The sequence below is a fragment of the Stegostoma tigrinum genome, unplaced genomic scaffold (genome assembly GCF_030684315.1).
Source record: "Stegostoma tigrinum isolate sSteTig4 unplaced genomic scaffold, sSteTig4.hap1 scaffold_187, whole genome shotgun sequence".
Lineage (NCBI taxonomy): Eukaryota > Metazoa > Chordata > Chondrichthyes > Orectolobiformes > Stegostomatidae > Stegostoma > Stegostoma tigrinum.
The window spans coordinates 21,673-46,260 of record NW_026728127.1 but is presented as its reverse complement, the minus strand read 5'-3'; the positions used below and the strand labels follow the sequence as shown (position 1 = coordinate 46,260).

General features: G+C 44.2%; 1 long non-coding RNA gene across 2 annotated transcripts in view; it reads right to left on the bottom strand.

Annotated features, from left to right (window-relative positions):
• Positions 1-472: 472 nt before the first annotated feature.
• The window catches only part of LOC132207868 (uncharacterized), a 38,070-nt gene continuing 13,954 nt past the window's right edge, over positions 473-24,588 (bottom strand). Inside the window, exons 3-5 of one of the 2 annotated variants that reach the window (XR_009443931.1) lie at positions 20,629-20,786; positions 3,023-3,129; positions 473-2,601 (exon numbers count right to left, since the gene is read on the bottom strand). This is a non-coding gene — a long non-coding RNA (uncharacterized LOC132207868). The remainder of the gene's footprint in view (positions 2,602-3,022; positions 3,130-20,628; positions 20,787-24,588) is intronic. The other variant, XR_009443930.1, reaches the window with a different exon arrangement.

Below are 24,588 nucleotides of genomic sequence, written 5' to 3'. Positions count from 1 at the left end.
CCCTGTGACAGGCAGTGTTACTGAAAGGAGCGGGTAAGGTCCCTGTGATGGGCAGTGTTACTGAAAGGATCGCGTGAGGGTTCTGTGACAGGCAGTGTTACTGAGAGGAGCACGTGAGGGCCCTGTAACTGGCAGTGTGACTGAGCGGAGCGGTGAGCGCTCTGTGACAGTCTGAGGGCACTGTGACGGAGTGTGTTACTGAGAGGAGGGGGTGAGGGCCCTGTGACAGTCAGTCAGTGCATAACTGAGAGGGGCAGGTGAGGGCCCTGTGGCAAGCAGTATTACTGAGAGGAGTGGGTGATGTCCCTGTGACGGGCAGTGTTACTGAGAGGGGGGGGCGAGGGCCCTGTGACGGGCAGTATTACTGAGAGGAGGGGGTAATGTCCCTGTGACGGGCAGTGTTACTGAGAGGGGGGGGGGGGGCGAGGGCCCTGTGACGGGCAGTGTTACTGAGAGGGGGGGGGGGGGGGTGAGGGCCCTGTGACGGGCAGACAGTGTTACTGAGAGCAGAGGGTTGGCCCAGTGACAGTCAGAGAATGTTATTGAGAGGAGTGGGTGAGATAAGGCTCTCCCTGAAAAGCAGGCATACCAGCAGAGACCTGAGAGTGAACACCGGTTTTTGTCCCCTACAATTAAGCAGGAGAATGAGTAAATTAAAAGCAAAGATCCGTGTTCTGTTGAGTTAAGGTATGCCTGGAATTAAGATCTGACCCATGATTGGTGCATCCTACGCTACATGTCAAATGCTGAGTGCTCCTGCTGGTCTGCATGACCATGTGTACAGCAGGTACCTCTTATTGGAGCAATTTGAGCAACAAGTTGGAGCATTAGAGAGCATTGATGAGTCTGACAGGTTTAGTGATAAAAACCACAAGAACTGCGGATGCTGTAAATGACGAGCAAAAACAAAGTTGCTGGAAAAGCTCAGCAGGTGTGGCAACATATGTTGGAGGAAAAAACAGAGTTTACATTTCCAGTCCAGTGACCCTTCCTCAGAACTGATGGTGGCTGGGAAAACATCAGTTTCTATGCCGAAAACAGGGAGGAGGGTGGGGGAGGGAGTAAACAATAGGATAGAGCCCAAAGAGAGAGAAAGACAGGTGGACAGATAAAGGAGTTGCTAACGATCAGGCTGGGAAGTCGTCAATGGGGACTGTTAGTCACTAACAACAGGGAGTGTGTGGTGGCAGGCTGCGTGGTAACAAAGCCTGGTGTGTGGGGTGGGGGCGCTGGGATATGGGAGAGTTTAGGCCCTAAAATTGCAGAACTCAATGTTAAGTCTGGAGGGCTGTCAGGTCCCCAAGTAGAAAATGAGGTGTTGTTCTGTCTGCTTGTGCTGGGCTTCACTGGAACACTGTAGCAAGCCGGAGACAGAGATGTTGGCCAGGTTGGTTGATAGTATATGTTTCAGGGTGTTGTTTTGTGATTGAATGCAAGTTTTATGAGGAGAAACTGGTAGGCTAATTGCGTTTTCCATGCAGCAGAGGAGGCTGAGGGGAAATCTGATCGACGTATACAAAATTATGAGAGGCATAGATTGATTGTGAGAACCAGTAGACGAGTTTAAGTCAGGGGGTATAGATTTCAGGTAAACTGTCAGCTATTTAGAGGGGATCTGAGGCAAGTGTTTTCACCAAAAGTGATACAAACATGTAATATGCTGCCTGACAAAGTGGAGAAGGCAGATACGCTTGCAATATTAAAGAAGCAACAGATGAGCATTTAAAGGGCCAGGGTATGGTAGGTAATGACTCAGTGCAGGTAAATGGGATCAGTAGTTTGATGTTTGTTAGTTGGCATTGATGTTGATCAAGTGAGCCTGTTTCTATACTGCATGACTTTATGAAGCAGGGGAGGAGATATCAAAAGGTCCTGGCAAAGATTTTTCAAGTCATTTCTGGCCACAGCTAAGGTGCCAGAGGACCGCTCATACTTTTATATAAAAGAAGAAAGGACAGATCCAGAAGTTACAAGCCAGTCTAACCTTGGTGGTAGGGAAGTTATCAGAAAGAATTTTAAGGGACAAAATGTCGCTGCACTTGGAGAAACATGGAATGTTCGGGGATAGTCAGCATGGCTTTGTTGAGGTAATGCCATGGTTTGCAAATTTTATCTAATTTTTATTGAGGAGATATCAGAAGTGTTGAAGAGGGAAATTCATCTGATGTGGTCTATATGTTTTTGATAAGGTCAGTGATAGCAGACTGGTCAACAAAACAAGAGCTCATGGGATCTAAGACTCAGTGGAGTGTTGGATCCAACTTTGCCTGAAAGGCCAGAAGCAGAGGGCATGAACTCTTGCTTTTGGACATCAAGGTCCCTTTGTTTCTCAGTGCTCTCTAGGGATCTACTAGTCATTGTGAACATCTTTCACTTACCAGAGCTCCCAAAATGCATCACTACACATTTGCACTCTATCAATTGAGATTACCAGATCAAATTGTTATCCATTCAGATGCCACAAAGCTGTCAGATCAGAAAGTAACTGGATTCATGAATGATTCTCCATTTCCCCAAAGTCAGTTGATCTTCCCTGTCTCAGGCAAAGGCAGCATTTTGGTATGGCTGATATACATCTCGTGGCACGCAGAAAAGTGTCCTCTGAAAATGAGACACATCAATACATCACCAAAATATGGTAGGACAGTAAACACATGCTTTTTGCTTTTGAATATGGTAATTAAGAACACATTGCAGAACGTAAAGTCATGTAACGTTTTGTGAAAATGAAAAAAAACATATTTCAAGATGCTGATCTATAAATTTTCTAATAATTTGAAGTTACCACGATCACTAGGTGAGTGGAAACATTTTCAATTGTTCCCACAACAAACAATTCTAAGTAACTGTCACAGAATCTTCTGTCATGCGCTGTAACATGTTTCTTTAAATAACATACGAGTCCCTGCATTATTTCTCACTCTCCAGCTTAGCATTACTTTATTTCTAAAATCTTACTCCTCTATAAAGCCAAGTGTTCTGCAGAAAAGTGGTTGTTCCTGCAATAGATTAAGTGGCTGACCTGTTTAAACATGAAGGTGTCAGCGCGGCTCCTCTGGCCCTTCTATGGGCTGAATCCAAAGCAGTTATGATTGTCTCCTCCTTATCCATTAGTTCATGTCTGAGTGCCTGCATGTGAAATTCCATTAAGAAATTATCACCATTTGAAAGCAACACTGTACATTTCCATTCAGTAAATCCAATCAATCAGCACTGTCAAAAAAAAAAACTGATAATTGTATTAGGTTCCAATGAAGTAGTCAATCACTTAAGTTTCTAATATTGAAAGTACATTTAATGCAGAAAGACTAATTACCACCGCAACCTTAAGCAACAGTCAAGCAATGCTGACACAACATGTTAATGCCCATTAGAAGGCCTCTATTTATCAGATATCAGAAGTATTGAAGAGGGAAATTCATCTGATGTGGTCTATATGTTTTTCATATTATGTTCTTCATATTAAATGTGCTAATCTGTGGATGGGGAAAAAGGATGAAGATGGGCATATTTACAGAAAAACACCGTGACTGACAAATCACATCACTGGTTGGAAATGAGAATTGAGAGGAAGATACAAAGATGCTTCAAGAGGATTTGGAGTGACTAAGAGAGAGGGCAAAAAAAATTGTTTGATTCACTTTTTTTTTTGAGCAGCTCATGCTGGGTTCATCCTCACCTTCACCAGCTCTCACCTGTGGCTCCAAATAGTTACTAGCATCTGACAGAAGCCGCATAATTGTAAAAAAAATTTCAATAGTAAGGTCAAATGCAGGGAAGGTAAACACTGCATCTCTTACAATTGGTGACTTTATGATTGGTCTATTCTAGCAGGCAAAGGCTGATTCTCCAATACTGGACAGATGAGACCAATCTCAAGGCCAATGGTCACGAGCACAGAACCATGTTGTGGAACATCTGGTTTCCGGGACAATTCACTCTAGATCTCCCAAACATACTGAAGAACTTGCAGCTTCTAATGTTGCTGTTCCAGTTTCAGAAAAACAGAGCTTGATTTTTGTTTTTTCATGAGATAAGACCCCTAACAAACAAAAAAAAATTCTGAAGAGACACAGTTTGTTTCTTGTGATTCAGGCCAGGATTTGTTCACACAACAATGATGGGAAAGTTAGAGGAAAAGTTTCCATATAATGGAATAGGGAATGCTTTTACTGCAAGTGACTATTCAAGCAAAATCTAGTGCTTCACTTAAAAGGGAACTGGGTGAAATATTTACAAGAAAAGAAAATTAAAACAAAGGAAACAAGTAGGGAATTTGGATGAAAAGTCCCCCTTCCTCCATTAGGAGGGTAGCACCAGCACATGCAAGACTAAACTAATCATCCTCAGGGCAAATTTTGTTTTAAATCAATTAGAGAAGGAATATAAATGTGGTTCCATTGTTTATAAAGGGTACGAAGGAAATGCCAAACAATTAAAAGCCTGCTTGTCTTACGTTAGTGGTGGGAAAATTTTAAAATCGATCTGAGAGATCAAATAAACTAACTGAGAAAGGCATGGACTAGTCATGGATAGTCAGCACGGCTTTGTCAAGGTAAGGTCATTACTTACAAATTTAGTTGAATTCTTTAAGAAAGTGGCAAGGAGGATCGATGAGGGTTGCGCAATGAATTTGTCGACATGGATTTTAGCAAAGCAATTGATAACGTCCCACCTGAGAAGTGCAAAAAAGTGAAAGCTCATGGGTCATGGGATACGGAGTAATGTGTTGACTAATCGGCTTAGTGGCAGGAAACAAGGGTAATTGTTCATGGCTGTGCTTATGAACAGAAAGCAATTTCCATTGGTGTTTCACAGGGCTTGATTTTGGGGCCCCTTTAATTTATTTTATAGATGAACGATTAAGACTTGAACATGGGGGGCACAATTGGTAAATTGGCAGACAACTGAAAAATTGGATGTAAGGTGGATAGGACAGAGGATAGCTCCAAGTTCCAAAATGATATTAGATGGGTTGGCGGAGAAGGCAGGAAAGCAACAGATGGAGCACAACTCTGACAAGTGTGATGCATTGCTTTTCATGAGGACATAAAGGGAATACACAATAAATAGGAACATACTGAGAGGGGTAGATGAAGTGGGGGATCTAAGCATGGAAGTGAACAGGTTCCTAAAGGTAGCACTACAGGTCAGTAATGTTCTGATGAAGGCACAGGGAATGCTTTGCCTCATTGGGAAAAGTGTAGATTACCAAAGTAAGGACATCATGATAAAACTGTACAGGATACTGATGATGCCACAACTGGAGTAGTGTGTGCAGTTGTGTTCATCACAATCCAGGAAGTATATAATAACTCTGGAGACAGTGCAGAAAAGATTTACTCAAATATTGCCAAAGCTGGAGAATTGTAAATATGAGGCTGTTTTCCTTGGAACAGAAAAGTCTGAGGGATGACATGATTGAGGTATACAAAACAGTGAAGGGCAGAGATAGGGTAGACAGGAGGAAGCTGCTTCCCTTGGCAGAGAATTCAAAAATCAGCAGTTACAGAGTCATGCTAAGTGGCAGAAGGGTTAGAGGGGATGTGGGAAAATCCGTTTTATGCAGAGGGTGATGGGTGTCAGGAATTTGCTGCCTGAATTGGTGTTGGACTAAGAGATTCTAAACTCTTTTAAGAAGTACCTGGATCTGCACTTTAAGTGCTGCAGGTCCATGTACGTTTGTAACAATTTGGGATTAAAAAAGGCATCAGATGTCTATGGGTCAGTATGGACAAAGATGGCTGAATGGCTCCCTTCTGGTTTATATCATTTGTATGGCTCTATGTTGGTCCTGCGCAAGGCCAGCATACATTGGTCACACATTATCACTGTTGCAAAGGCACTGAACTAACTTCATGGACCGCAAGTGTTCATCTGGGATAGATACCCTGCACAAGGCTGATAGATAGGGATGGCCAGGATTCTGGCCCAGCATTTGATCTGATTTATTTGATTTATTGCAGTCACACGTACCCAATACAGGTGAACTACCCTTGTTTTTCTAGTGGGAACTGCTGTCAGATGAGTTATTGCAGTGCATTTTGTAGATGGTACACAATGCCCCCATTGTCTATCAGCAGTAGACAAACATCAATGTTGAGGTGATGGAAATGGTGCCAATCAAGCATGGATGGCATCAAGCTTCGGCATCCAGGCAATCATATTCCATCACACTCCCAACTTTGCCTTGTCAGAGATGGACAAGCTTTGGGGAGAAACGAGAGGAGATACTAACCACATGATTCCCAGACGTGCTCTTGTCGCCACAGTATTTATATGGCTTATCTCATGCAGGTTCAAGTCAGTAGTAACGCCCATGAAGTTGATAACAGAATTTCAGTGTTGAAACTCAACAAAGGAAGATGGTGAGATTCTCTCTTGTTAGAGATGATCATTGCCTGGCACCTCTGTGGTGCAAACATTATTTGGCACTCATCAGTTCAAGCCCGAGTATTATCGACATCTTGCTGTTGATGCTAAACACTGTGCAATTATTAGTAAACATCCCCAAGATTCATCCTTGAGTTGACCATTTTGCCATCCTTCCACTGTGTCCTTCCACTGTGAAACAGTGAATAAATATAACTTAGATACATAAATGGAACTGTCCTGTTCAAAGGTCAAATCCAAAACTTCCAAAATATACAGCTTCTGTCTCACTGAGCTGAACCAGACACTTCATTCTTCCTCCTTGTAACCATGCAGCCAATGCACAGGAAGGGTCATGTGCTGGCTGATTGGTGACCTCAGTGCAATTGTTTCACTTATTTAATTTTGATCAGCAAACAAGCAAGCATACAAGCATCCAAAGTTGGTGTATCATGTGATTTTATGAAGGGAAGGTCGTGCCTCAGAAACCTTATTGAGTTCTTTGAGAAGGTGACCAAACAGGTAGATGAGAGTAAACCGTTTGATGTGGTGTATATGGATTTCGGCAAGGTTCGATAAGGTTCCCCACAATAGGCTATTGTACAAAATGTGGAGGAAGGGAATTGTGGGAGATATAGCAGTTTGGATTGGAAATTGGCTTGCTGAAAGAAGACAGAAGGTGGTAGTTGATGGGAAATGTTCATCCTGGAGACCAGTTACTAGTGGTGTACCGCAAGGGTCGGTGTTGGGTCCACTGCTGTTTGTCATTTTTATAAATGACCTGGATGAGGGCGTAGAAGGATGGGTTAATAAATTTGCAGATGACACTATGGTCGGTGGAGTTGTGGATAGTGATGAAGGATGCTGTAGGTTGCAGAGAGACATAGATAAGCTGCAGAGCTGGGCTGAGAGGTGGCAAATGGAGTTTAATGCAGACAAGTGTGAGGTGATGCACTTTGGTAGGAGTAACCGGAAGGCAAAGTACAGGGCTAATGGTAAGATTCTTAGCAGTGTAGATGAGCAGAGAGATCTCGGTGTCCATATACACAGATCCTTGAAAGTTGCCACCCAGGTTGACAGGGCTGTTAAGAAGGCATACAGTGTTTTAGCTTTTATTAATAGAGGGATCGAGTTCCGGAACCAAGAGGTTATGGTGGAGCTGTAAAAAACTCTGGTGTGGCCGCACTTGGAGTATTGTGTACATTTCTGGTCACCGCATTATAAGAAGGATGTGGAAGCTTTGGAAAGGGTGCAGAGGAGATTTACGAGGAGGTTGCGTGGTATGGAGGGAAGGTCTTACGAGGAAAGGCTGAGGGACTTGAGGCTGTTTTCATTAGAGAGAAGAAGGTTGAGAGGTGACTTAATTGAAACATATCAAATAATCAGAGGGTTAGATAGGGTGGATAGGGAGAGCCTTTTTCCTAGGATGGTGACAGCGAGCACGAGGGGGCACAGCTTTAAATTGAGGGGTGAAAGATATAGGACAGATGTCAGAGATAGTTTCTTTACTCAGAGAGTAGTAAGGGAATGGAACGCTTTGCCTGCAACGGTGGTAGATTCGCCAACTTTAGGAGCATTTAAGTCGTCATTGGACGAGCATATGGACGCACATGGAATAGTGTAGGTTAGATGGGCTTAAGATCGGTATGACAGGTCGGCACAACATCAAGGTCCGAAGGGCCTGTACTATGCTGTAATGTTCTATAAAAACTCTGTATTGCAAGAAAAGACAAACAAAACATTGTATCGTATTATCCTACATGACAAGGCAAAGGGATCCCTTTATCAAATGGAAAGAAAGAATAGATATAATGTTGCAAAGATTAATCACAAGCCAGAGGATCGAGAAATTCTTAAAAGGCAGAAAACAACCAAAAAAAGAAGGGGATTAGGTAAACTTTGAGGATGGACTTGCAAATAATATCAGGACAGGCAACTGGAACTTTGTTAAATATATAGAAAGGAGGACAGGCCAAAGTTAATACAAGCCCCTAAGAGAATGAGGTTGGAGAAATAATATTGGGGAACCAGGAAATGGCTGAAGAGTTAAATAAATTCTTTGCATGAGTCCTCAAGGCCTACTGGTATTATCATTAACCTATTAATCCAGAAACCCAGAAAATGTTCTGGGGACCTGGGTTCGATGGTGGAAGTTTAATTTTAAAAAGAAGTCTGGACTTAAGAATCTACCGATCACCATGAATCCATTGTCACTAATGTCCTTCAAGGGAGGAAATCTGCCAACCTCACCTGGTCTGGCCCACATATGACTCCAGACCACAGCAATGAGCTTGACTCTCAACTGCCCTCTACAATGGCCTCGCAAGCCACTCAGTTGGACCAACCACTACTTAGACTCAAAGAAATGAAACTGGATAAATCACACAGCATTGACCTAGGCACCAGAAAAGACAATGGCAGAAACTGCCCTGTCGACCATGCAAAGTCCTCCTCACTAACATCTTGGGGTTAGTGCCAAAATTGGGAGAACTGTCTCACAGATTAGTTAATCAACAGTCTGACACAGTCATAATATCTTTCACACAATGTCCCAGACTCCACCATCACCATCCCTGGATATGTCCTCTCTCACCGGCAGGACAGACCCAGCAGAGGTGGTGGCACAGTGGTGTACAGTCAGGACAGTGTTGCTCTAGGAGGCCTCAGCATTGACTCTGGACCCCATGAAGCCTCATGGCTTCAAGTTAAACATGGCCAAGGAAAGCTCTTGCCGATTACCACGTACCGTCCTCCCTCAGCTGCTGAATCAGTACTCTGCAATGTTGAACAACACTTAGAGGAAGCACTGAGGATGGCAAGGGCACAAAATGTATTCTGGGTGGGGGATTTCAATATCCACTGCTAAGAGTAGCTCAGCACCAGTGCTACTGATCGAGCTGGTCAGATCCTAAAGGACACAGCTGCCAGACTGGGTTTGCGGCACGTGGTGAGGGAGCCAACAAGAGGGAAAAACATACTTGACCTCATCCTTACTAATCTGCCAGCTGCAGTTGCATCTGTCCATGTCAGTATCAGTAAGAGTGACCATCGCACAGTCCTTGTGGAACAACGTCCCGCCATCACATTGAGAACAACCTCCATCATGTGTGTGGCACTATCACTGCAGTAAATGGGACAGACTTCACATAGATCTAGCAACTCAAGGCTGGGCATCCATGAGGTGCTGTGGGCCATCAACAGCAGCAGAATTGAACTCTAGCACAATCTACAACCTTCGTGGCTCAGTATGTCCCTCACTCAACCATTACCATCAATCCTGGTTTAATGGAGAGTGCAGGAGGGCATGCCAGGAGCAGCACCAGGCTTACCTGAAGATGAGGAATCAACTTGGTGAAGCCACCAAACAGGACTACTTGCATGCCAAATAGCGAAAGCAGCAAGTGATAGGCAGAGCTAATCAATCTCACCATGGATCTGATCTAAGTTCTGCAGCCCTGCCACATCCAGTCATGAATGGCAATGGACAATTAAACAACTCACTGGAGGAGGAGGAGGCACCACAAATGTCCCCATCCTCAACGATGGAAGAACCAAGCACATCAGTGCAAAACATGAGGCTGAAGCATTTGCAGAAATCTTTAGCCACAAGCGCTGAATGGGTGATCAAACTCGGCCTCCTCCAGTGATCCCCACTATTGCAGATACCAGTCTTCTGTCAATTCAATTCACTCCATGTGATATCAAGAAATGGTTAGGGACACTGGATACTGCAAAGGCTATGGGTCCTGGCAACATTCCAGCAACAGTACTGAAGATTTGTGCTCCAGAACTTGCTGCTGCCCGAGCCAAGCTGTTCTAGTTTGTTTCAACACTGGTATCTACCTGACAATGTAGAAAATTGCCCAAGTATGTCCTGTACAGAAAAAGCAGGACAAAACCAGGCCAGCCAATTACTGCTCCATTAGTCTACTCTCAATCATCAGTAAAGTGATGGAAGGTGTGATCAACAGTGCTATCAGGCAGCACCTGCTCAGAAATAACCTACTCAGTTACGCCCAGTTTGGGTTCTGCCGTGGCCACTCAGCTCCTGACCCCATCACAGCCTTGGTTCAAACGTGGACAAAAGAGCTGAATTCCAGAGCTGAAGTGAGAGCGACAACCCTTCACATCAAGGCTGCATCTGACCGAGTGTGGCATCAAGGTGCCCTAGCAAAATGGGAATCAATGGGTTTCACAGGCAAACTCACCGGTGGTTGGAGTTATACCTGACACATGGGAAGGTGGTTGTGGTTGCTGGCAGTCAATCATTTCAGTTCCAGAAGATCTCTGCAGGAGTTCCTCAGGGTAGTGTCCTCGGCCCAACCATCTTCGGCTACTTCATCAATGACCTTCCCGCCATCATAAGGTCAGAAGTGGGGATGTTCGCTGATGTTTGCACAATGTTCAGCACCATTTGACTTCTCAGACACTGAAGCAGTCCAAGTTCACGTGCAACAAGATCCGGACAATATCCAGGCTTGGGCTGACAAGTGCCAAGTGACATTTGCGCCACACAAATGCCAGGCTCTGACCATCTCTTGACATTCAAGAGTGTTACCATCAATGAATCCCTCACTGTCAGCTGGGCGTTACCATTGACCAGAAACTCAACTGGTCATCACATTAAGATAGTGGCCACATGAGGAGGCCAGATGCTGGGAATATCACATCAAATAACTCACCCCCTGACTCCTCAAAGCCTGTCCGCCATCTAAAAGGCACAAGTCAGGAGTGCGATGGAACACTCCCCACTTGCCTGGATGAGTGCAGCTCCATCAACACTCAAGAAGCTTGACACCATCCAGGACAAAGCAGCCAGTACAACATCTACAAGTATCCACTCCCTCCATCTGCAATGCTCAGTAGCAGCGGTGGGTACTAACTACAAGATGCACTGCAAAAATTCACCAATGCTCCTCAGACAGCACCTTCTAAACCCAAGACCACTTCCATCCAGAAGGACAAGGGCAGCAAACATATGGGAACACCACCGCCTCCAAGTCCCTCACCATCTTGACTTGGAAATACATTGCCATTCCTTCCCCTCAAAATCCCAGAATTCCCTCCCTAATAGCGCTGTGGGTCAACCCACAGCAGGAAGAATGCAGTGGTTCAAGAAGGCAGCTCACCATCACCTTCTCAAGAGGCAACTCAGGATGGGCAAGAAATACTGGCCAGGCAGTGACACACATGTCCCACAAATGAATACAGTCACAGTAAAAGACACTGACAGTGTTCCAAAATTCCTGCATAATCAAAGGGCAAATGATAGGACAGGATATAAAACAGCAACTATCCCTAAAGAAAAGATATGAGGGAAACTAACTGGGTTAAAGACCATTAGGTCCCCTGGGCCCGAAGTGCTGCATCCTAGGATATTAAAAGTAATAGCTATAGTGATAGTTGATGCACTGATCACAATCTCTCCAGTATCCTTGGCTTTTCAAAAAGTCCCAGTGCCCCACAGGGCAGTATGGTGGCTCAGTGAGTAGCATGCTGTTTCACAGTGGCAGGGACCTGGATTCAATCCCATCCACAGGTGATTTTCTGTGAGGAATCTGCACCTTATCCCCGTGTCTGTGTGGGTTTCTTCGAGCTGCTCCGGTCTCTTCCCACAATCCAAACATGCACAGATTAGGTGGATTAGCCATGGGAAATGCAAGGTTGCAGGGGCTGGGCAGCTGGTTGAATCTGGGTGCCATGCTCTTCCGAGAGTCAGTTTGGACACAATGGGCCAAGTGGCCTGCTCTCATGCTGCAGGGATGCTATGACTAGTACCTTTATTTTAGAAAGGAAAGGAGACAAAAAAGATAACTACTGGCCAGTTAGCTTAATGTCTGTTATTGGAAAATGCAAGAGCCTATCAGAAAAGATGTAATTGCAGAGCACTTAAAATACATAATACAATCACAGTCACTACGGCTTGATAAACAGGAAATTGTGCATGACAGATTTATAAGAATTCCATGAGGAGATTACAAGTAGTACAAATAAAAGGGTGTGACATTCAAAAAGGTATTTGTAAAAATAATCACACTTCAAGCAGATAAGACTTTTAATAAGACCACATAGTTTTGGGGAAATATATTAACATGGATAGGGGATTGACCAAATAATAGAGAACAGACATTTGGTACAGGGGGAGTCATTTCCAGGTTGGCAAGCTGTAAAAAGTGAACTGCCATACGGATCAATGCCACGGCCATTCTTGTTGCGAATAAATATTAATGACATAGTGATGAAAGTGAATGTACTATTACCGAGCTTACAGAAAACACAAAAATAGGTATGGAAGACAAGTGATGAGACTGCCAGACTGCCTGCAGAGGGATGTACAAAAGTTAAGATGCTCAGACTGGAGTATTTTTAACAGTATGGGAATGAAACGCTATAGGGAAACGGCAGGAAAGTGGTATCGAGGAATATCAGTATTTTATGATCTCATTGAGTGGCAGACTCAATGGACTGAATAGCCTTCTGCTCATTCATCATATTTCAAGAGTAAAACCTAGAATCAATGAAATTCTAATTGAATTAAATATGGAAAATCAGCAAGGACATGTTACATTGCTTAACCCAAAGTCAAAGTACAAAAGCAGATTCCACAAAAGCACAGATAGCACATTCTTTGAGATGCCTCTTACTTCCAGACCAAAACGTTGCAACAAAAACTCACTAATGTAGAACCAAGAATACAAATATTCATGCAGCTACTTTCATGATGTGAAATGTCAATGTGATCTGTCACCCGCCAGTGACACAATAAGCAATGCTGCAGTAAGGTCAAGACAGACAATTAGGATGATTTTTATTGATCAGTTTGGGTATTCAGAGACAGTGAGGGGGTTCTCAGACAATGTTGAACCTCAAAGCACTTACAATCTGGGATTATGGTTTCCCTCCAGCACTACATTACAAAAGAAGAAGAAATGCTGAGAAATCAAAGGTCGAAAAACATGGCATACGTTTTAGGCAACACAGGAAGAAACCAGAGTGTGTCCAAATTCTGTGACAGAATATAATTTTCATACAACGCTTTCCTTAACATTTGGAAATGAGAAAGTATCTTTCATCAATGTTGTGTATATGGCTGCATTATTTTCTCTCAAACTGTGTTCTGTCATTGCTGTGAACAAAACAAAAAGTGTTCTGGAGAGATAGCAGGAACTGCACATGCTGGAGAATCGGAGTTAACGAGGTGTACAACTGGATGAACACAGCAGGCCAAGCAGCATCAGAGGAGTAGGAAAGCTGACGTTTCGGGCCTAGACCCTTCTTCAGAAACATCAGCTTTCCGACTCCTCTGATGCTGCTTGTCCTGCTGTGTCCATCCAGCTCTCCACCTTGTGGTCTCAGAAACAGTGTTACAGTGATTAGTATGAGTCCTAGCTCTGACCAACTTTTTGTGCGAAAGGTTGAATATTCATCATTCTAGTTCTTGTACTCATTTTGCAGGACCTAAATGCCACAGCACAGTGGCTGAGTGGTTAGCACCACTGCCTTACAGTGACAGGGCCCCAGGATCGATTCCAGTTGTGAACAACTGTCTGTGTGGAGTTTGCGCATTCTCCCCATGACTGTTTGAGTTTCCTCCAGTTACTCCCATTTCTTCCCACACTCTAAAAGATATTGCTGCTACGGGATTGTACGACATAATAAATGTGTTAGTGAGAATGGGGGGAAAAGAGTCCCTTAAGACACAAGGGTAGCCTTGGAGAAAGTCTCAAGGGCAACAAGGTGGTGCAGTGGTTGGCACTACTGCCTCACAGTACCAGGGACCTGGGCTCAATTCCACCCTTGGGTGACTCTTCGTTTACACATTCTCCCCATGTCTGTGAGGGTTTTCGCTAGGTGCTCCAGTTTCCTACCACAGTCCAAAGATGTGCAAATTAGGTGGATTGACCACACTAAATTGTCCATAGCTACCAGGTTTGTTAGCCTTGCAGGGGTAGGTGTGGACCTGTTGGGCTGAATGTTTCTACACTGTAGGGATTCAGTGAACCCTCTTTCTACCGATGTCGTTGGCAGCAATGTGCACAATGAGCTATGGAGGAATCCTGCTCATTGACTGCAGCTCCACCTTCAACACTATTATCCCCTCCAGACTGATCTCAAAACTCTATGACCTAGATTTCTGCTCTGCCCTCTGCTACTGGATCCTTAACTTTATGACCCAAAACCACAGTGAAGATAGGTAACTGCCCCTCCTCCACAATAACACTAGTGCCCTCTAAGGATGTTTCCTCAGCCCCCTACTGCACTCCTTGTGCACCCATGACTGTGTTGCCAAATTCCAAATTAACGCCATCTGCAAGTTAACTGACGACACCACTGCAGTGGGATGGATATCTAACAATGAATCAAAATACAGAAGGGAGGCAAAGGGTTTGGTGACGTGGTGCAGAGAACAACCTCTCTCTCGATGTCGGCAAAACTAAAGAACTGATCACTGATTTCAAAAGACAGGAGGAGAACACGCCCTGATGTATATCAATGGAACTGAGGTTGAGAGGGTGGAGCGTGTCAAGTTCCCCGGTATGACGATAATCAACAACCCGTCCTGGACTTTGCACGAAAATACGTTGGTCAAGGCGGCACAACAATGCCTCTCCTTCCTCAGGCGGCTCAGGAAATTTGGCCTGACCAATTTCTACAGATGCACCATTAAAAGCACATTGTCCAAGTGTATAATGGCCTGGTATGGCAACTATTCTGCCCAGGACTGTGAGAAACTACAGAAGCGGGTGTGCACAGCCCAGATCATCACGGAAGCCAACCTCTCATCCAAGGACTCCATTTACATGGCTCACTGCTGCGGAAAGGTAGCCAGCATCACCAAAGACCCATCGCACCTACGTAATGATCTCCTACATCCTCTTCCATCAGGCACCAGGTACAGAAGCCTGAACACATGCACACCAACAGTTTTAGGAACAGCTTCTTCCCAGTTGTTATCAGACTGATAAATAGACTCTCTAGCCTGAAATAACGCTGATCTTGCTAACATTGATCTCACTGAGCGCATGCTCTGTTCAATGTAACCTGCATGCCTCTGTCATTTTCATCTGTATATCCTTCGCTTACTATGATCTGCCTGTACCACTCATAAATAAAGATTTTCACTCTACTTTGGTACACGTGACAATAAATCAATCAATTAGTCAACAACCTTAATACAAGTTTGAGGAACAAGACTTCATCATCTGTCTTGTCACTTTCTAGCCTTCTGGTCCAATATTAAGTTCAACCAATTTAGATCAGAACCTACGCTTCCATCTTGCTCCTGTATCCCTTTTTGCATTCAGATGCCTATGTAGCTATTCACACCTCTTCTGGACACAACCTTTGATTTTTTTTTAAAAAATTACCATTGTGTTACCAAGCTTTTGCAAAAAATAATGTTTCGTAACATAATTTCTTCTACCCTCCACCTCATCACAAGCATTCCCTTGAGAATTTTTGGGAGTTTTCCGACCTCCTGTCTACCAGCCGGAAATACCTTACATTTGTGTCTTTCATTTCAGAGAGACTTTTATTACCAAAGCAGTTTTGTCTTACACCCAATGGAACAAACGCAAGAACATGATATTTCAAACAATTGGAATAATTTATACGAGAAGAAAAACATGTCGTGTGGTTGACAAGTCCACTCTTGTGGACTGAATGAGGGTGTACCGCAGGATAATCACCTAATCAATGTATCATTTCCCCTTTGCAGAGAAAACACTGGAAAAATTGAATATACCTGTATGTTTGAACAGATGAAGTACGGGTAAATCGCTGTTTCACTTTACAAGTGTATTTGGGACCTTGCTTGGTGACTGAGGAGTGGACTACAGAGGGAATGGTCACTTTGGAATGCTGAAAGGGGATACTGGTGAAGATGCTGGAAGATAATCTGCTGAACGCAGAGGTTGATGGAGGGACAAGCTGAGAATAAGGAGAATTTATGATTCTGGGATAGGTGGAATGGATGAGGGCCGAATTTTGTGAAATGGATCAAAGTGAAAGTTCTGCGAACCATGTTGGGGTCCTTGGTTGTAGAAAAGAGAAAGCATCTCACACGTGCCGGTGCGGTGTGCTCTGCTCATTACAAACAAGCAGTTTTCAGTCGGCCAATCATTATCATACATGACCTATATGTCTGGCATAATACTGGCTGCAAATTTCATAGACAATGTTGGTCAATGCAATGAGGATTATTTTTGGACTGACAACAGCATCCTGCTAGGGGAAAATACCATTCACATAACCACTATACAGCAGCAGCATGAATTACTTGCTTAAGCTCAAACTTTTGAGAAGCTTTGGTTTTCCATGGCAATTTGAGGTAGACCAGGCACTTTTCAGTTCTAAAATTTGAACCATTTGACAATGCACAGTATACACATCAGTCATCTACTTGTGATATCCATTATAGAACATAGAACATAGAACAATACAGCACAGAACAGGCCCTTCGGCCCTCGACGTTGCGCCGACCTGTGAACTAATCTAAGCCCCTCCCCTGACACAATCCCATCATTATCCATATGCTTATCCAAGGACTGTTGAAATGCCCCTAATGTGGCTGAGTTAACTACTTTGGCATGCGGGGCATTCCACGCCCATAGCACTCTCTGAGTAAAGAAACTGCCTCTGACATCTGTCTTAAATCTATCACCCCTCAATTTGTAGCTATGCCCCCTTGTACAAGCTGAAATCATCATCCTCTGAAAAAGACTCTCACTGTCCACAATATCTAATTTTCTGATCATCTTATATGTCTCTATTAAATCCCCCCTTAGCCTCCTTTTCTCCAATGAGAACAGACCCAAGTCTCTCAGCCTTCCTTCATAGGGCCTGTGCTCCAGACCAGGCTGCATCCTGGTAAATCTCCTCTGCACCTTTTCCAATGCTTCAACATCCTTCCTGTCATGGGGCGACCAGAACTGCACGCAATATTCCAAATGAGGCTGCACTAGCATTTTGTACAGTTGGAGCATGACATCATGGCTCCGGAAGTCAATCCCTATAAATCCCGTGACTGTACAAAACGCTAGTCGAGTAGCCTGTATCTCAGTATTCTCCTCGACAACATTGTCGTTTTCCAGAGTGAATACTGTCAAAAAATATTCAATTAGTGCTTCCCCTATCTCCTCTGACTCCACACACAACTTCCCACTACTGTCCTTGATTGGCCCTCATCTTACTCTTGTCATTCTTTTATCTTTTATCTTATTTATCTTCATGATGTACTTGATGAACAATACCACACATCCCCACATCACTTTAAACCTTTGGAACCTTAACAAGTTGTAGATATCTCCAATTAGCTCACTTCTTCGCTTGAAGCAGAGCAAGGACTAAGTCCTGCACGGTGAAAATGTTAGAAACAACAATGAGCACTGTCCTGCCGGACCTTACCTAACTTCGTTACTGACCAAACTACCAGCACCCAGTTCAAAGTTGCACAATTGCTCAAGCTTTGCATTTCAGAGAGTGACTATTGTAAACATGGAAGCTAGGAGCAGGGAGGAGGCCAAATGGCTCTTTGAGCCTGCTCCACCATTCTTCATGATCATGACTGATCATCCAACTCAACAGCCTAATCCTGCTTTCTCTCCATAACACTTGATCCCATTCACCCCAAGTGTTATATCTAGCCATATCTTGAATACGTTCAATGTTTTGACATGAACTGCTTGCTTTGGTAATGATTTCCACGGACTCACCATTCTTTGGGTGAAGAAATACCTCCGAAATCATCTATCCTGAATCCTCACACTGTGACCCCTGGTTCTGGACACACCCACCACTGGGAACTGCATCTATCCTGTCCAGTCCTGTTCGAATTTTATAAGTCACCTCATTCATTTGAATTCCAGCGAGAACAATCCTAACCGAGTCAATCTCTGAGCATACATTAGACCTGCCATTCCGGGAAACAGGCTGATAAACATGCGCTGCACTGATAAACTATGAGAGCAACAGCATCCTTCCGCAGAAAAGGAGCACAAAACTGCACACACTATTTTAGGTGCGGCTTCACCAAGGTGCTGCGTAACTGCAACACCACATTCCGGCTTCTGTACTCGAAACCTCTCGGAACGAAGGCCAACAGACCATTTCAGAGACGGGAGGAACTGCCAATGCTGGAGAATCTGAGATAACAAGGTGTGGAGCCGGATGAACACAGCTGGCCAAGCGGTATCAGAGGAGCAGGAAAGATGACGTTTCGGGTTTGGGCCCTTTTTCAGAAATGGGGGAGGGGAACGGGATTCTGAAATAAATAAAGAGAGAAGGGAAGGTGGATAGAAGATGGATAGAGGAGAAGGTAGGTGGAGACAGATCAAAGAGGCGGTGCTGGAGCCAGTAAAGGTGAGTGTTGTTGGGGAGTTATGATGGAGGTTCATCAGTCAAGGGAAGACAGACAGGTCAAGGAGGAGGGGATGATGCTGGTAGGTAGGAGGTGGGGTGGAGATTAGGGTGAGAGTTCGGGTTAGGGTTACACCCTAACCCCACCCCACCTCCTACCTACCAGCGTCAGCCCTGCCTCCTTGACCTGTCTGTCTTCCCTTGACTGGTCAACCCCCTTCCTAACATTTGTCTTTACCAGTCTCTTTCTCTTCACGTATCTATAGAAACTCTGTGTCAGTCTTTATGTTCCCTGTATGCTTACTTTACTGCATTTACCCCTTCTTAATCAATCCCTTGGTCCTTCTTTGCTAAATTCTACTATGCTGCCAATCCTCAAATGTTGTTTCCATGGATCAGATACTATCGCTAATTGCCTTTGTTAAGTCATGGATTGGTCCTCTTACCCATTTTGCTTTCATGCCAGACAGGAATAAACAGTTGTTGTAGTCCGCCCACGTGCTCCTTAAATGTTTGCCATTGCCTATCCACTGTCATCCCTTTAAGCAACTCTTTGTGATCTATCAAGGCTAATTTCATGCCTCATATCTTCAGCTTTCATTATTAAGATGCAGCACCCTGGTCTCCAAATCAACTCTCACACTCTCCATCTTGATTGAAAAAATTCTATCATGTTGCGGCCACTCATCTCGAAGAAATCTTGCACAGCTAGATTGGTAATGATTCCCTTCTCATTACACAGCACCCAGTCTTAGATGCACTGCTTTCCAGTTGGTTCCTCAACATATTGCTCAAGAAAACCATCCCGTATCCATTCCAGGTCCGTTCTAGTTCTGTTATAAACTAGTAGAGCTCTGAACAATAAATTAGAAGGTTATGGCTTCAAGCTGTAATTTATATTTAAGCATAATTTTTAGGGTAATACTTCAATGAAGTACTGAGGAATTTGGATTGTCGGAGATGCCAGCATTCAGAAGAGGCATTAACTTGAGGCTCCATCTGCTGTTAAGAGCTCAGATCAACTGAAGTCGTGACACACTTTGCCTGGGTAATAAATTCTAGTGACAAACCAGTCCATATCAATAGTGCAAGATAACAAAGTGTGGAGCTGGATGAACACAGCAGGCCAAGCAGCATCTCAGGAGCACAAAAGCTGACGTTTCGGGCCTAGACCCTTCATCAGAGAGGGGCATGGGGAGAGGGAACTGGAATAAATAAGGAGAGAGGGGGAGGCGGACCGAAGATGGATAAAAAAGAAGATAGGTAGACAGGAGTGTACAGGTGGGGAGGTAGGGAGGGGATAGGTCAGTCCAGGGAAGACAGACAGGTCAAGGAGGTGGGATGAGGTTAGTAGGTAGGAAAAGGAGGTGCAGCTTGAGACGGGAGGAAGGGATGGGTGGGAGGAAGAACAAGTTAGGGAAGCAGAAACAGGCTGGGCTGGTTTTGAGATGCAGTGGGGGGAGGGGAAGAACTGGGCTGGTTTTGGGATGCAGTGGGGGAAGGGGAGATTTTGAAGCTTGTGAAGTCCACATTGATACCATTGGGCTGCAGGGTTTCCAAGTGGAATATGAGTTGCTGTTCCAGCAACCTTCGGGTGGCATCATTGTGGCACTGCAGGAGGCCCATGATGGACATGTCGTCTGAGGAATGAGAGGGGTAGTTGAAATGGTTCGCGACTGGGAGGTGCAGTTGTTTGTTGCGAACCAAGCGGAGGTGTTCTGCAAAGTGGTTCCCAAGCCTCTGCTTGGTTTCCCCAATGTAGCGGAGGCCACACCGGGTGCAATGGATACGATATACCACATTGGCAGATGTGCAGGTGAACAAAACGAAAATGAGCTCAAAATTCATACTGGCAAGTAGACCCGCTTGACATTATGAATTGGTGCAGAGCACACTTACATGTTGGGAGCAACTGCGGACACTTGGTTCAATGGTGCTGCCTCCAAATGAAGCTACCTCACCCAGCTGCCGAGGGATCTGGACTGCATCGTGAAGCAAAAGGCTCAGGCTTCGTTGGTCACATAAATCTGTGGGTTCAGCTACTTGTTTGAAGATATCTGCAAAAGTTATCCAGAAGAAAAATACTGACATTCCTAAACTTAAGGGAGGTAGTTGAGAGTTCAATACATCCAATACATCTTCCTCAATTGCCTTGCTTTGTAAATCATCTTAAAACATTATTTTATGATCTTGATTGGCTATTTGCAAACAACTGTGGAAACAAAAACTTCTGTTTGTTTACAACAATGGACAATGTATGTTGTATGATTCTCCAAGGAAGTCATTTTGTCAATTTCTTTCTTGATTGTAAATCTCAAACCTCTCTAATATCTCCTCGTTCATTTCACAGAGGTAATCTTTGTGTGGACCTGGAAAACATCGGCACCGTCCTCAATGAATATTTTGTGTCAATCTTTACAATGGAAAAGGACACTGCAAGTAAGATATCAGGGCAGAGGACCTCGGAGCATCAGAGGTTAAGAGACAGGGAGATGCAGCTGGTTGAGCAACTTTAAAAGTGGATACATCTACAGGGCGAACTGAAACGTATACCAGCTAGCGGGGGAAGTGAGGGAGGAGATATCTGGGCCGCTGGCAGCAATTTTCAAACCCTTGTCAATCACACGTGAAGTAATGAAACACTATTAACATTGTCCCACTATTAACAAACGGAGAGAGGAACAGACCAGGAAATTAAAGGCCAGTCAGAATAATCTCAGCACTGGTGAAGCTATAAAGAGGCATTCTTAGGGGTAGAATGTACTTGCAAGAAATAATCAGGGATAAACACTATGGATTTGTTAAGATGAGGTCACATTATGCATTTGATGTGGGCTTAGTAAAGTCCCCCTTGGCAGATTGAGCAAGAAAACAACAGCCATGGGATCAAAGGCAAAGAGGCACACTGGAGCCAAAACTGGCTGTGGCAGAGAGCACAGGGTGATTGATGGTAGAGGGATATCTATTTGACAGGATGTTTGCTTTGAGTGGGGTTGTGCAGGGCTTTCCACAAGGACCCTTGAAATTTGTCAAGTTAATTCATCATTTGGGCTTAAACACAGGATGTATGACTGTATTGCTAGCGAATGGCTAATTTAGTGAGGAGGATATCGATGGAATGGCCATGTAAATAACAGCCATGGGATCAAAGGCAAAGTGGCACACTGGATCCAAAATTGGTTGACAGACAGGAAGAATAAACTTCAGGAGGAGATCAACAGACTGGTCAGCTGAGCACAGCAATTGAACTCAACCAGGAAAAGTGTGAGCTAATGAACTTGGGAGGGCGAACAACGCAAGGGATCACACTATGAAGGGTGTAATCCTGGAGATGACTGAAAAAACCAGCTGCCTGGGCTGGGGGTTGTCATGGAATCATATAGTACAGAAGAGGTCCTATGGCCCACTAAGGCTGTACCTCTAAAAATACACTGCAACATATACTAGTCCCATTTTTACACAGGAGACCATTCTCTTAAATATTACGACATGTCAACTGCTCATCCAAGTACTTTTCAAAGGTTGTGAGGTTTCCTGTTTCAACTTCCCGCCCAGGCAATGCGCTCCAGACCTTCACCACACTCTGGATGAAAACGATGTTCCTCAAACCTCCTCAATATTCCCGTCTTTCTCTTTAAAATTATGCTCTATTGTTATTGATGCTTTAACTAAGGGGAACAATGCTTTCTATTCAACCCATCTATACCTCTCATAATCTTATATGCCTCTGTCAGGACCTCCATTCACCCACCAAACCTTCTCTGCTTCACAGAAAATAATGTGATTTTTTCCAGTCTTTCTTCACAGCTAAAATGCTCCAACACATGCAACATCCTTTTCATTCCCTCCAGTGCAATTACATCCTTCCTAATGGGTGGTGACCAAAATGCCACACACGACTGCAGCTGTGGCCTAACCAAACTTTTAAACAACTCCAAAGTGTCCTTCCCACTCTTACAATTTATGCCACAATTGATAAAGGGAGGTGTCCCATATGTCTTTGTAACAACCCTTACTAGCCTGACCTGACCCCTTCAGGAATTCATGAACAAGCACTCCAGGGTCCCTTTTCTCCTCTAAGCTTCCCAGTGTCCTGCTATGCATTAGAGTGAGATTTTATTATCACATGCATTCAATACAGGGTACAAGAGTACAAAGAAAAGAGTACAAAGTTGCCTTAGACGGTGCCATCTCAGGTACAAAGTACCTTGGTACGCAATTTTAGTTGCAGAAGTAGAAAATTTATCCATCCTTCTTTACTCAGAGTCGTAGGGGAGTGGAATGCAATGCCGGAGAGGGGAGTGGAGTCAGCCTCAATAGGGGCATTTCATCGGCTATTAGACAAGCACATGGATGATAGTATAAGGTAGGGGCGGAGGTTAGATTGACCACAGGATTAGGGTAAAAGTTCGGCACAACATCGTGGGCTGAAGGGCCTGTACTGTGCTGTACCGTTCCATGCTCCATGTGATAAAAATAAATGAATAAGTTAAAATGTTCAGCACTACAGTCTTCTTAGTATAACAGTAGAAGAATAAAAACAAAAGTTTAAAAAGTCAAACATCACTCTGCACTGGAGTCGTACCTGAGGACTGGAGAGAGGCAAATGTAATTCCTCTCTTCAAGAAAGGAAATAGGGAAATCCCCGGCAATTACAGACCAGTAAGTCTCACGTCTGTCGTCTGCAAGGTGTGAGAAAGGATTCTGAGGGATAGGATTTACGACCATCTGGAAGAGCATGGCTTGATCAAATACAGTCAACACGGCTTTGTGAGGGGTAGGTCATGTCTCACAAAACTTATCGAGTTTTTTGAGGATGTGACTAGAAAAGTTGATGAGGGTCGAGCTGTCGATGTGATGTATATGGACTTCAGCAAGGCATTTGATAAGGTTCCCCATGGTAGGCTCATTCAGAAGGTCAGGAGGAATGGGATACAGGGGAACTTAGCTGCTTGGATACAGAATTGGCTGGCCAACAGAAGACAGCGAGTGGTAGTAGAAGGAAAATATTCTGCCTGGAAGTCAGTGGTGAGTGGGGTTCCACAGGGCTCTGTCCTTGGGCATCTACTGTTTGTAATTTTTATTAATGACTTGGATGAGGGGATTGAAGGATGGGTCAGCAAGTTTGCAGACGACACAAAGGTCGGAGGTGTCGTTGACAGTGTAGAGGGCTGTTGTAGGCTGCAGCGGGACATTGAAGGATGCAGAGATGGGCTGAGAGGTGACAGATGGAGTTCAACCTGGATAAATGCGAGGTGATGCATTTTGGAAGGTCGAATTTGAAAGCTGAGTACAGGATTAAGGATAGGATTCTTGGCAGTGTGGAGGAACAGAGGGATCTTGGTGTGCAGATACATAGATCCCTTAAAATGGCCACCCAAGTGGACAGGGTTGTTAAGAAAGCATATGGTGTTTTGGCTTTCATTAACAGGGAGATTGAGTTTAAGAGTCATGAGATCTTGTTGCAGCTCTATAAAACTTTGGTTAGACCGCACTTGGAATACTGCGTCCAGTTCTGAGCGCCCTATTATAGGAAAGATGTGGATGCTTTGGAGAGGGTTCAGAAGAGGTTTACCAGGATGCTGCCTGGCTTATCTTATGAAGAGAGGTTGACTGAGCTCGGTCTCTTTTCATTGGAGAAAAGGAGGAGGAGAGAGGACCTAATTGAGGTATACAAGATAATGAGAGGCATAGATAGAGTTGATAGCCAGAGACTATTTCCCAGGGCAGAAATGGCTAGCATGAGGGGTCATAGTTTTAAGCTGGTTGGTGGAAAGTATAGAGGGGATGTCAGAGGCAGGTTCTTTACGCAGAGAGTTGTGAGAGCATGGAATGCGTTGCCAGCAGCAGTTGTGGAAG